Genomic DNA, 12,777 nt, shown 5'->3' with positions numbered 1-12,777 from the left:
TTTTGTTTTGCAAAAAATTCTTTGCCTTTACATTCTACTGTGAGGGTGTGAAGGGAGCCCAACTACCTGCCCTTAAAAAGGTGAATTCCAACAAACGGTTCACCAATAAGAAAATTTAAAATTTCCCGGAATTAGCCACATGAAAAGTTTTAAAAATCAAAAAGGTACACATTATTTTTTAAATTATTATCCCCTCCCTAACCTTTTGTTTACTTTTCTCATATAATTACTAATGTCACTATAATTATTATTTTTTTTTTTTTTTTTTTTTTTTTTTTTTTTTGATTTTTGGCTATCAACCACGGCATTGGCCAAGGTTTTAACCCAATGGATCCTATTTTTTCTGTCATTTATAAGGTCATAAATTTTTTGTCCCTTAAAAAAGGTTCTTTTGTGATTCTCTCATCATCTATATTTGTTTGCTAAGAAAGTTTTTATTTTTTTTGGAAAAAATTTTTCATTTTTGCTATTTTTTGGTATCTATTCGGTTATGGGGTAGGGTTTTGATGGAAAGGGTTTGGGTTTACATTGGGGCACCGTGGGGGGGAAATTCTTTTCTAGTGGGGGTAGGTGGTAAAATCTTTGGCTTGCCCCTAAGGGGGGGAAAACACCACCCCCTCCTTCTTTTTTTTCGTTGGCTGTCCCCACGGTTCTTTGTAGGGTTGATTTTGCTTTGAGGGGGAGCTGGCCTCCTTTGCCCCGGGAAATTTTTTTTGTTTTTATAAGGACACAAACCCCTGAGATCTGTACGCTAGCAAAGGGCCCAACACAGGACCCGCAAATTTTCAGCCTTATTGCTGGAAAACCAATGGCCGGACCCTATTGTTTTGATTTATTGGCACCATGTGCTTACAATGATATTCCAAAGTTCTTTTTTGGGGGTTTTAAAAAGTTTTTAAGGTTTTAAAGTGAAAAATGAATCAAAAAAAATATTCATCGGGGGCTCGATATGCAAAAAAAGGGTTTTATAAATGGAAAAAAGTTCGAAAGAAAGACGATGAGTTTTCGGCGTCTGAACTTTTTTTCCATTCATCGACCATACACCCGCCCCCACCCCCTCTTGTCTTGGACCCGTCGGTTATATATAAAAAAAGGGGAGATGTTAAAAAAGGGATCTCCCCGAACCTCTGGGTACCCCCACCTCCGCCCAGGGCCCTAGCGAGGAAGCCAGTTTCCATATGGAAAAATTGGGATTTTCCCCATGGCTTTTTAAAGAACCGGGTATCGTGGTAGAGAGATCTTACCGATTTTCTCGACGAGGTCGGGGTCTGGAAAAGGGCCTAATCCCACTATTGCCTTAGGGTGGCTCGGATCGAGCCACCTTTGCGGCATAGCTAAAGGTAAAGACCGCGTCTATCGGGGGGAGGTACCCCTGACTCCACCCAAAACGCTCGATCCGAGGCACTTCAGGGCCCAAACACACACGAAAACAGGCTTTGACAGCACCCAAACCCTTTAAAACTTGTTCTCGTGCCAAAACCATCACGATTGCCAAAATCTACTTTAACCAAATCAGGTTTTTTTTACCATTAGAAAACTGTCATCAGCTCCCCATTTATCCCAAAAGCATTTTAAAAAATTTAGTGCTCTTTGACATTTTTTCTTTAACTGCCAAAATGGGGTTTTCCCAAATTTAGTTACTTCAAAATGTGACCAAAAAATTAGCGAATTTTGAATGGGTTTTTGGGTTTTTGTCTAGTTTTCCCCTGATGTTCGGTTTTCCCCTACGTAAAAATTTTACCCAAACTTTTTCAAAGGGAAAACTTAAAACCCCACTGGGGCCCCAGTTATAAATCATATCCGGGCCCAGTTGAAACGTTTTCTGAAATTCTGCATTTTGCTGGGTGCCATAACACAATCATCAAAGTGAGATTTAAGTTCCGGGAGGAGCTGGAAAATTCATTGTCACATAGAAAAAATTTTTGACAAGACATTTCCTTTGTGGGCCCCCCGTTTCCCCTGACAAAAATGTCCAAAAAAGTGACATTGTGGGAAAAAAATTGACAGAAAAGTTCGTCAAAAGAAATTTTGAAAAAAACAAGGTAGTTCCACTATCCAAAAGAATAAAGTTTCTGAGTGGGCCATACGCCTGTCATGCGTAGGTTTTTTTTATATCTAAAAATATGAAAAAAAAAATTCTTTTTTGGCAATGGCCTTTTAAAATTTACTGCCCCCTTTTACTAGCACGAGAGTTTGGCGCCCTTGGGGAAGCCGCACGGGCTCGTAAACTAGTAAATTACGGGAATTAAAAAATGCAATAGCCTCTGTTAACAATTCGTTTCCCTGCCCCTTTCATAAACCTTGTCAAAAGCAATTGGGGGGTAGGAGATGGCAAGTCTGGGTTACCCCCCTTTTAATAGGGAAAGATGTGGGGAAAGTGCCATGAGTTTGGAAAAGTGGGCTTTTCCAAAATTTCATTTTACACTTCTAGCCTTAATCATTCATCATGATTAAAATGCTTCTCATCTCATATCGAATTCATCGGGGCCTGGGGGTTCCCTACGGGTTCTAGGGGCCCGGGCAAACTATCCCCTTGAAAACTTTATTTTAAAACAAAATCATCTCCTTTGGGAAAGGAATTGGTTTTCCTCACCCTTCCTTTATGGCGGAAGGGGGATGGTAATTACTGAGTGCTTGTTTAGAGAACTCCGGCGAGTGCTTTGCAAGGGGCTCTAGGTGAATCGAAAAAAGTGCCCTCTTTAATGAGTTATTGATTTTTTATAGATGTTTTTTTTATTTTATTTTTAATATGGACCAAACCTCTGATTTTTGGTGTTTCGTTTTTGTAAGACAAAACTCCCCCAGGATCTCTTTTTTCTTTTCTTATTATTACGAGCCCTAGTCTGCTTGTTTTTTAATTTCAAAAATTCTATTTGATGTTTTTTTGAAAGCCCGTAGGCTTTTTGCGTCGGCACAGCGCCCTGCGGCAATTGGGTCCATCAGGAACTCTTGCTTACGCTATCGCGAAATTTAGGAAAGGATAGCAATGCGCTTCTAAATCGAAATTTTTTTAAAATGTTTACTTTATCATCAATGGTTTTCCAACAAGTTTTGAGCTTGACGCCCCTTTTAAGGGGACCCTCTGCTCGTTTTACGTTAATTTTGGGGCGAAGGGGTTTTCAAATGTGTCCATAATATTTAATCAAAAAGGGAAGATATCGCTTCCCCCGAGTCGTCAATGGGTTTTCCACAGGCCTTTGGGGCTTTGAGAAGAGACCCGTGATAGTCAAAAAACCAAAATTAGATATCGCCCACCCCGGTCGGGTACCCCTCATTGAAGGACTAGAAAAACAAAAAGCCTTCTATTGCTACTCTACCACCACCCGCAAAAACCCAAACTTGTGACAAAAAACGTAAAAATTACTTTTTTTTTGGAGACTTTTCCGAAACAAAAGCCACAAGGGGCCCGCTCGGGGGGCTTTGGAAAAATGAGTGTGTTTTAAATTTTTACTTTGCTCGCAAACTCCAAAGTTTTGGAATCAAAAAGTCATTTCTGTAAAAACTTTGGGGGATGTAATGGGATCCCCTCCCCCCCCCTTAATTTGACATAAAGGTAGTTTCAGCAAAAAAACCCGTTTTTAAGCATGTGTTAAATTTTAAACAAAACGGAGTAGGAAAAAATTTTTAAAGGGCTTTACTTGTCAACTTGAATTATTTTTTGGGGGCCCCAAAATTTTTTTGGGGTTTGGGGAATTCCTTTCCACCGTTTTTTTTCTTTTTTTGGGGGAACCCCCCCCCCCTTTTTGGGGACCTTCTCGGGGTTTTTTTTTGGGGAACAAAGCCCCAGTTCACCTCCTGTGAGGGGAGACTACAGTTCACTGTTTCTCACGGAAACCGGGCCGAAATCCCCCCAGGAGTAGCCGGACGGGAATTTGGGTGGATTGTTTTGTATTCTCCCTTTATTTTGGGTGGGTTTTGCATCCCTTTTTAACCCAAATTTTATTTTATAACTTTAAATTTAATTCTTTCGGTTTTTAATTTACAATTTTTTTTATCCTTGCTCACTTTTTCTCATTCTTAAAAAGGGGGGGTTTTTTATGCTGATAAATATGGTTTGTGGCAAACTTTACTTTTTTTAGCTAAATAACCTAATTAAAATTTTTAAAAATATGTAAAAAACTCGGTTTCTTCTCCAAGTACACCCGCAATCCTGTGATGGGGACTCCAAAATGGAATTTGGAAATTTATACTTAATTTTTGGGTCGCCATTTTTTCCATAAAATTTTTGATCACTCAGACATCTTAATGAGTTTCCATTTTCATCGTTTACAAGCATTGGGTTTGGATATAACCCACATTGACCATATTCGGAATTTTACAAAGTAAGGTAAAAAAAAAAAGTGTTTTGTTACTTTCCCACCTCTTGGCACAAATAAAAGGCCCCACTACTTTTGGGTCCCCTTATTACTCAAAAACATTTTTCCCGCCCCAAATCCCTGTAAAATATTTGGTATTTTGGGAATGAATATTTCTTTTTCAAATATATTTTCCAGCTTATATTTTAAAATTGGGGGTTTAATTTACTTTAACAAGGTTTTGCAAATTTTTTTTGACAAAATAAAAACCCCCCATTGACCCACAAGGGCCCTTTTTTTATTAAATTTTCCCCAAAAGGATTTTTATTAAGATTTACCTTCCGAACCTTTTTGTGGGGATTTTGAAAATGGTTTTGTTTTTTCTTTTGGGGGGGGGCCTTGTTCGGTATTTTGTAAAAATTTAATTTTGCCCTTTTGAGAGAAAGGGGTTCCAGTATTCATTTTTGGGGGTCGACCCGGGGGCGACCCCCTTTCAAAAAACTTCCGGGGAATTGAAAATTTAATTGGGTATCCCAAAGAATAGTAAGGAGAGTAAATCTATTTCGCCTCTACCCCCCAGTAACTGGTTGGTTTTTTCCATTTCCCCAAATCGGTTTTGGGGGCCTCCTTAGCCGAACGCCTATCGAAGGACGGGAACCGGGGCCCCCCCCAGGAATTGGGAGCCCAAGGGTCTCTAGGGCCGGGGAAGTGGGGAAGGAAAAATTTTAGTGGAGAAAAGGCGCCCCAAGAGCCCCAGCAGGGCCCCCCCTTCCCCCGGGGTAATTGGTAAGGGCATGGTTTGGGACCTCTGATGGGGGGGCTGTTTTTGTATCCGTGTCACCTGCAAAAAAGAGCACTGAAGGTGCTGGCAAAGCACAAAAAGTTCTGTAATTACAGGATTTTACTTTACTTTTATTTACGTTAGAAACTCAGGAACAACAAAATCAAGCGAGACGAGAGGCCCGGGCTCCAGGGTAGCTCTTGTGGCACAAGACTGAGTTTGTTGTTACTGCGTTAACAAGTGTTCGCTCGTCAAAAGCTGAAACACGAGTGAAGGAATTATTAATGTAAATCACAAATGACATGTCCATTACTACTGCTGACAATATTATAGTAGGAATTATTGTAATTGTAATCCACCACTAATATTAGTAGTTGGTTAGTTATCAATTATGTAAGATTAATGGTAGTAGTCATGGCAAGAAAGACGAGCATTATGATATGGACATCTGATGATAGTAATATTTACAACAAAACCAGTTACGGATAGGGAAAATAGATTAAGGTCGTGGACATACTCTGTCACTTATCTTGATATGTAGTTTCCTGTTGTGCAAGTTTTTGTTTGGAATATTAGCATTTAACCATATCTGCTTTGTTTATCTGCTTTCTCTGGCGCGGAAACTCTTATGAAATGTATTATGTTAATACCCATATACAATTCAGTTTTTATTTAGTCTTCCTAGGAAATTCCAATTACTTGCCATCCAGTTACACCAATACATCATCAGTCACAAAAGCCAACGGCAAAGGAAGGAAATCTCACATGTTTTCACTGGTTAATAAAATCGTACACTGACAACACAGGCTCTGAAACTCCACGAGAATGGTATAGAGCCAAAGCTTCAAACTACTGCCAGATATATTGCTGGAAATTGATCGTGAATGTTTTCTTTATATTAAAATGATTCATTCATATTTTTATACCCATCATTAAAATGATTATTGATAAAACCCGTATTATCACTTAATTTACTTTTTTTAACCCCCATCCTTTTTTTTATTCTCTCTAATCGCCTCCAAAGACTTTTACTCTATTGTTTAAAATTTAAAGTATAATTCTTTGGATTTTTGAACAATATAAAAGGGGGCTTTTAAAAAGGGCAAAGAAAATGCATTTTTTTTTAGCTTTTATTAATATGCTAAACATATACATTTTTTATATAAATATAATAATATGCTAAAAAAATGCCAAAGCATCGGGTGTTCCAGGGGGTCACCCACCCAAAGTACGACCAGCCCCAACGTTGCTAATTTCGCTGTGGGAAACGAAAAGCGGTGCTTTCAACTGTATGATCGTTGCAAGTTTTATTTAAGTACCCACTTTTCTGTCGGTTTCATTTTTAACCCTAATATAATGATATTTTAGTTTTGCATCAAACTTTATGACAAAGCATTCCAATCAAAAAATTGAGATCTTTTCCATAATGTAAACATCATCACAATGACCCCTATCGGGGGTATTGGCAAATTTTATTGTCACCAGTTTTTTGCCCCCTGCTAAAACTTTTAAGTGTTGGCTGGCAACAAAATGTTCGTCGTCAAAAACAAACCGAGTGAAGGGGAATTTTTAATGGAATCACAAATGTCAGTCATTCTACTGGGACAAATTTAGTAGAATTATTGAATTGTAATCCTACCACTATATTAGTAGTGGTTAGTACTCAATTTATGCTTAAGATTAATGGTAGATAGTCATGCAAGCAAGACGGCATTAATGATATATGGACATCTGATCGATAGATAATATTACAACAAAACCAGTTACGGATAGGGAAAATAGATTCAAGCGTAGTGGACATATCTGTCACATTATCCTTGATATGTAGTTTACTGTTGTAGAATAGTTTAATGCTTGCGAATATTAGCATTTAACCATATCTGCTTTGTTTATCTCGCCTTCTTCTGGCGCGGAAACTCTCTTATCGAAATGTATTATGTGAATAACCATATACAATTCAGTTTTTTATATCGTAGTCTTGCTCAGGCAAATGCCAATATACTTGCCATCGCAGCTACTACAGCCTACATTCATCAGTCACAAAGCCAACGGCCCCAAGGGACGCGAAATCTCACATGCTCTTTATCACTGGTTAATAAATGTACACTGATAAACACAGGCTATGAAACTTCCAGAGCGACATGAGTATAGAGCAAAGCTTGCTTTTTAAAAACTACTGCCAGATATATTGCTGCGGATAGGAATATTGATCTCTTTACGTGAATAGTTTTCTGCTATTATTAAATGTTTCATTCATATTTTTATAATCCATCTAATACTAATGATTATCGATAAAACAGTCATTATCACTTTAATTTACTTTAGATATAACCCCCTCCATTTCTTTATTCTCTCTAATTCGCCTCCAATGACTTTTACTCTATTTCGCTTTAAATTAAGTATAATCATTGGATTTCTTGGAATACAAGCTATCGAGAAGAGACTAAAACTTGCCTTTGTAATAGTGGCCCAAAGAAAATGCATTAGTTTTAGCATTTATAGTATATGCTCAAACATATACATTTCTTACATAAATAATATAATAAATATGCCATAATTAAAATCGACCCAACAGCACATACTGGTAGTCCCAGGCGGTCACCCATACAAGACTACTAGACCAGACCAACGTTTGCTTTTAACCGCGATCGGGACGAGAAGCGGCTGCCCTGTCACGTGGTATGATCGTTTTTTCACCAAAGTTTATAGTCTTTATTTAACGTTAATGCCACTCTTGGTCCGTGCTCGCTCCATTTTTATACATCTAATTATAATGTATAAGTTTAGTTTTGCATCCAACTAAATCATGACAATGACATCAATCAGAACATGAGCATCTTTTCCATAAATGCTAAACATCGCAGTCACAATCGACACTATCGGGCAGTATTGGCAATCTACTATTGTCACCAGTTATTGCCACCTGCATAGTAAGCTTTTACTAGTGATGAGCCTGGTGCCCAACTTTGCTAAAGAATACAAGATGATACAAGTAATGATTAAGCAAATGGAGTAATGTGATAATTTTATATGATTTCAATGTCGCTACTCATTCTACTAGCATCTCTTGCCACAGAGAATAAACGATTATAGACTAACATAAGCAAAAATACAACTTATTGAATCTACTTTGAGATGCCTTTCATAAAACTTTTCGCCGCCCTATGTTCTTGTTATTATCATTTTTTTGTGTATTTGTTTCGTTATGATTATTACTAGCATTTTCAATATTATTCTCATCATCGCTATTATTGTTATTAGATTATGATAATTACTGTCATTAACATAGTCGTTGTTGTCATGGTAATGTTAATAATAACGCTACTTAAATGTAAATATAAATCATAATAGCATCATATCAAAGATACTGGTGATAATATTATTGATCATAATTCGAACAAAATGTAGTATCATTGTTGATAATGATTACCCTACCAGTAACGATGATAATTAGTGAATTAATATTTCGACAAAATGAAATATAGAAATCATGGTAATATCACTATGTCTCTTGGTAAAATAATACTACTAACCGCATAAAGAAGTTATATATTTAGGCCCACTTATATGTAGTTAAGATCATACAATTACGAACATTTGTTTTAACAGTGGTTTAGCCTTTTTTGTGGCAGAGTATTCTCGACTCTCCATCCACAATGGGTTCTTATCCTCAGAAGTTATTTTCCCTCGTGTGTGAGCAAGTTAAGAGTGCTATGCGAAAGGGCTCTAGTAAAAAAAACAGCTAGGATGCGACTGATAACTGAACGAATGCACCGTGCTAATAGACGTGTCTGATACAGGTGTTACGTGTTGATGGTCAACATACTTAGTAAAAAAAAATACATACTAGATTAATTGAGGTAAAAAAGACAGATTTATGGATTTCTATTAACAAACACAGAAACTCAGGTCACAGTGAAAATTATGGACCTACGTTAGAAAACTCAGGATTGGCCAACACTGATTAGAAAATTTGTTTTATATAGCTTATTATGTAGGAATCGGTGATGAAAAGACAAAAATATGACGAGTATTGTTAAAGTTACAATTGCAAACAGGATTGAATCCCAAATCACCATTCCTGTGATTAGTTAATCTTTATCATATATCTCTAGTAGTATATTTACGGAAAAGGGAATCATCATGAGTAATCATCGCATTTTCCCATTTGCATAAATGAATAGTGACCCTAAATTAGATTTGCTTGCCTTAGTGATCATGTGTTACTGCATGGCAAGTAAAGAAATTTCCAACAAAAGGGAGAAAAAAATCAACAGTGTAGATAGTTATTTTATGTCACCCAAACATTCGAATACTTTTGGCATTTTATTATATATATGCTATATATGCCATACATATTTGCCTAAGAACTCAATGAAAATTATGCTTCAGTCAACAGCAAAACAGTAAAAGCAATTTACCGTTGCAAAGAGGAGAAGGATAGAACGAATTAGTAGTAATCGCAATGAATATAATAGTAATAATATAAGTACTGATATCTGCAAAAGAACAGTGAAAAAAAATGATAGAAATAAAGATAATATCAATATCCAAGAAAGCAAATTAAATTTTCAAAAAATCGCGGCTATAGTTTCATTAATTGGATTGTTATACAAAAGTATATTTCTTTGTATATATATAATGTAAGAATGTCTTTTTGCCTTTCCCCAAGTTTTTGAGCAATAGTTGCAAACCATGAATTCTTTATAGAGTATTATGGCACAAAAGAGTGATAGAAGTCTAGCAGAATTTGGTAAATCATTAACCATTATTGCATTTACTCCCTTAAGTGTTGGACTGTGGTTGATGTTAGTATAAAATCTCACTGATGTGACTCTGATGCCATGGCATTGAAATTTGCAAATGGTATGTAAAGAGTAAGCAGTGATGATGTTGATAGTAGTTATAACCACATTCTAAAAGGATTGATAAATGATGGTGATAATGTGATAAATTACTAGTAATAACCATTTTACAAATATTGATATTTTGAAGACTGATAATCCCAAACAAAAAAAAATACGATAACAGCAAGAAGTGCCCGAAATATGGTTGCATGTGTACACAGATTTATAACCGTTTTGAGGATCATTTTACTCAATATCTTCTGTATGACTTGTATATCGTACATTTTTTTACACAGTTGCACAGCTCAAAAATGAGTAAAGGCTCACGACAGGTGCTTTAAAGTGTAACAATTGTCTGTACTCTAACAGTGATGATTGATGCACGGTGGAGCAGATCCGAGTGATTAGACTGGAATGTCGTTTTAATGAAGTTTGATGCAACAACAAAAGATAAATGATGTTAATATGTATGAAAAATCTGTGAGCACTGACGTAAAGCTGATTAACGTTTTAAGTTGTACGCCAACGATCAAACCACGATGAAAACACCGCTTGTCGTCCGATCAGCGAACTGAAACAACGTTGGGTCTGGTGAGTACTTGGATGGGTGACCGCTTGGGAACACCAGATGCTGTTGGCGTTTTATTATATATGCATTTCTCAAGAGTTTACAGCAGGTATAATTGTGTTTGCATAAAGATATCAATAGAAATTATGTTTCAAGCAATAGCGAACCGTATTAGTAAATTATTAGATGCTATTGGCATTATGTTATACTTTTTACATTATGTTTTTCTACAAGCCATTCCCTTCCGTGCGCTAGTATAACTTATTACCCTAAGCGGCAAACAAGCACAAACACAAGCATTCAGCACAACATTAGGTCCAGTCTAAGCGCCATAGAAAGATATAGAAAATTTTCCGAACAAAAACTTGCACAATAGGAAAGTACATCTTTAAAAAGGGACCTCAAGCTTAATAACATGTCCGTGGCGATAAGGCACAATAAACTAGTTATCCATATCCGTAATTGGTTTTATTATGTTTATCATTATGTTCATGGTCACCATGTTAGTTTATCTATTATCATAATCATTCTCTTTAATTTCATTTGAGTTGGAATTAGCTATATGACCGAGAGTGGTCGATTGTTATTAATGCATATAATATGGAGCAGATCTCAGTGATATCGTGCAGATATCGTTATTATTATTGTTATGTTATTATTATTGTTATTATTATTAATTATTATATTATTATTATTATTAATGCAGTCACCACTAAATTGCTTCCATCTGTTTTCTGTCTATCCTTCCCGATCTTTGCAACGGTAAATTTACTTTTACTGTTTTACTACTGATTGAAATATAAGTTCTTTATGCAAATGCATGAGGAGCTGCTGTTAACTCTTGAAAAAAACATTACACATACAGCATATATAACAATATGACAAAAGCATCTGGAAATTTTTATCACCGATTCATACACAAAAAAAAGCGCTATAAAGCAAACTCTTAATCAGTGTTGTCAATCCTGAGTTTTCTAACCGAGATCTGGGATTTTTCACACTGATCTGAGTTTCTGTTATTTTTAATACGGCCATCAATCTTTTTTTGTGTTTGTTTTAAATCTCAAATAATATAGTATGTACCTTTCGTATTAAGCAGTATGTCGAAGAATACATTGAAAACACCACTGACCTTTAATATGGCAAACATATATAGCATATATAATAAATGTCAACAGCATCTGGTGTTCCCAGGCGACATCCATCCAAGTACTGACCAGACCCAACGTTGCTTAAAATTCGGTGATCGGACGAGAAGTGGTGCTTTCAACGTGGTATGATCGTTGGCAGAGGAAGATGAACATTAAACACATTTCTGTTGTTTTTCATGCATCGTTTAAATAGAATGTATCTTTTGTTTGTGCGTTAAAATATAATGGTATTGCATTCTAGCTGTGACGAGTGTGTGAAGAGACACACACTACCTGCTCATGAAAGGTGAATTCCAAACGAGCGATTCACCAATAAATGTATATTGTACAACTCAGGAATATAGTCAACATATACAAAGATATGAAATTAATAAATGTTAACAATAGATTCATATAATTATTATCACCATCACTATAACCTATTTTATATTTGTGCATTTATGGTACATATTTCTTGCACAGAGTTAAATGATATAGCTAACCATAAGCAGTAATGGCGATTATTATTCAATCTTAAGTGCTTTCATATAACACTTTTCCCGCTATTGTTGTTGAGTACTTTAGTTGTATTTGTATTGTTATGTTTATTACTAATATTTTCATTATTATTGTTATTAGTCTACAGTTAGTGCCGTCAACATAGTCATTGTTGTCATGGCCATGGTAATAATGATGCTACTATAATAATTAATGTAAATTATTTTTAGCATCATATCAAAGATACTGTGATAATGTTACTGATGACAATTTGAACGAAATGTAAACAGTATTAATGTTGGTAATGATAATGATTATCCTACCAATAACGATGATGATTAGGAAATTATTAATTCAATGAAATTAATGTTAGTAATCATGGTAAGAAATAACAGTAATGGTGACCGTGGCCATCTTATTCATAATGATACTCATAGTAGATTACACTAGTAGATTGTTGTGCTTCAATGCTTGATTGTAAAGAAGGAGAACTCTATAGCGGAATATTTAATATCTGACAAAAATACAGAATTCTGCGCATGAATTTTCAGGTTTGTTTCAGCACTTCCTTAGACTAAAATATTTTCACTCTGAACTTAATCTGCCAATTTGATAACTTATTCGTTGGCGCAAACCAGATCAGAATTTCTGGACCGAG

General features: G+C 35.9%; 2 pseudogenes; one reads left to right on the top strand and one right to left on the bottom strand.

The window, feature by feature from the left end:
* The first annotated feature begins 10,444 nt into the window (after nt 1–10,444).
* Nucleotides 10,445–10,563, top strand: LOC119571413 (annotated as a pseudogene).
* A 1,097-nt stretch (nt 10,564–11,660) lies between these two features.
* Nucleotides 11,661–11,779, bottom strand: LOC119571416 (annotated as a pseudogene).
* Nucleotides 11,780–12,777: the final 998 nt, after the last annotated feature.

Source organism: Penaeus monodon, unplaced genomic scaffold, assembly GCF_015228065.2.
Source record: "Penaeus monodon isolate SGIC_2016 unplaced genomic scaffold, NSTDA_Pmon_1 PmonScaffold_614, whole genome shotgun sequence".
NCBI lineage: Eukaryota > Metazoa > Arthropoda > Malacostraca > Decapoda > Penaeidae > Penaeus > Penaeus monodon.
This window is presented reverse-complemented; position numbering and strand designations above follow the sequence as displayed.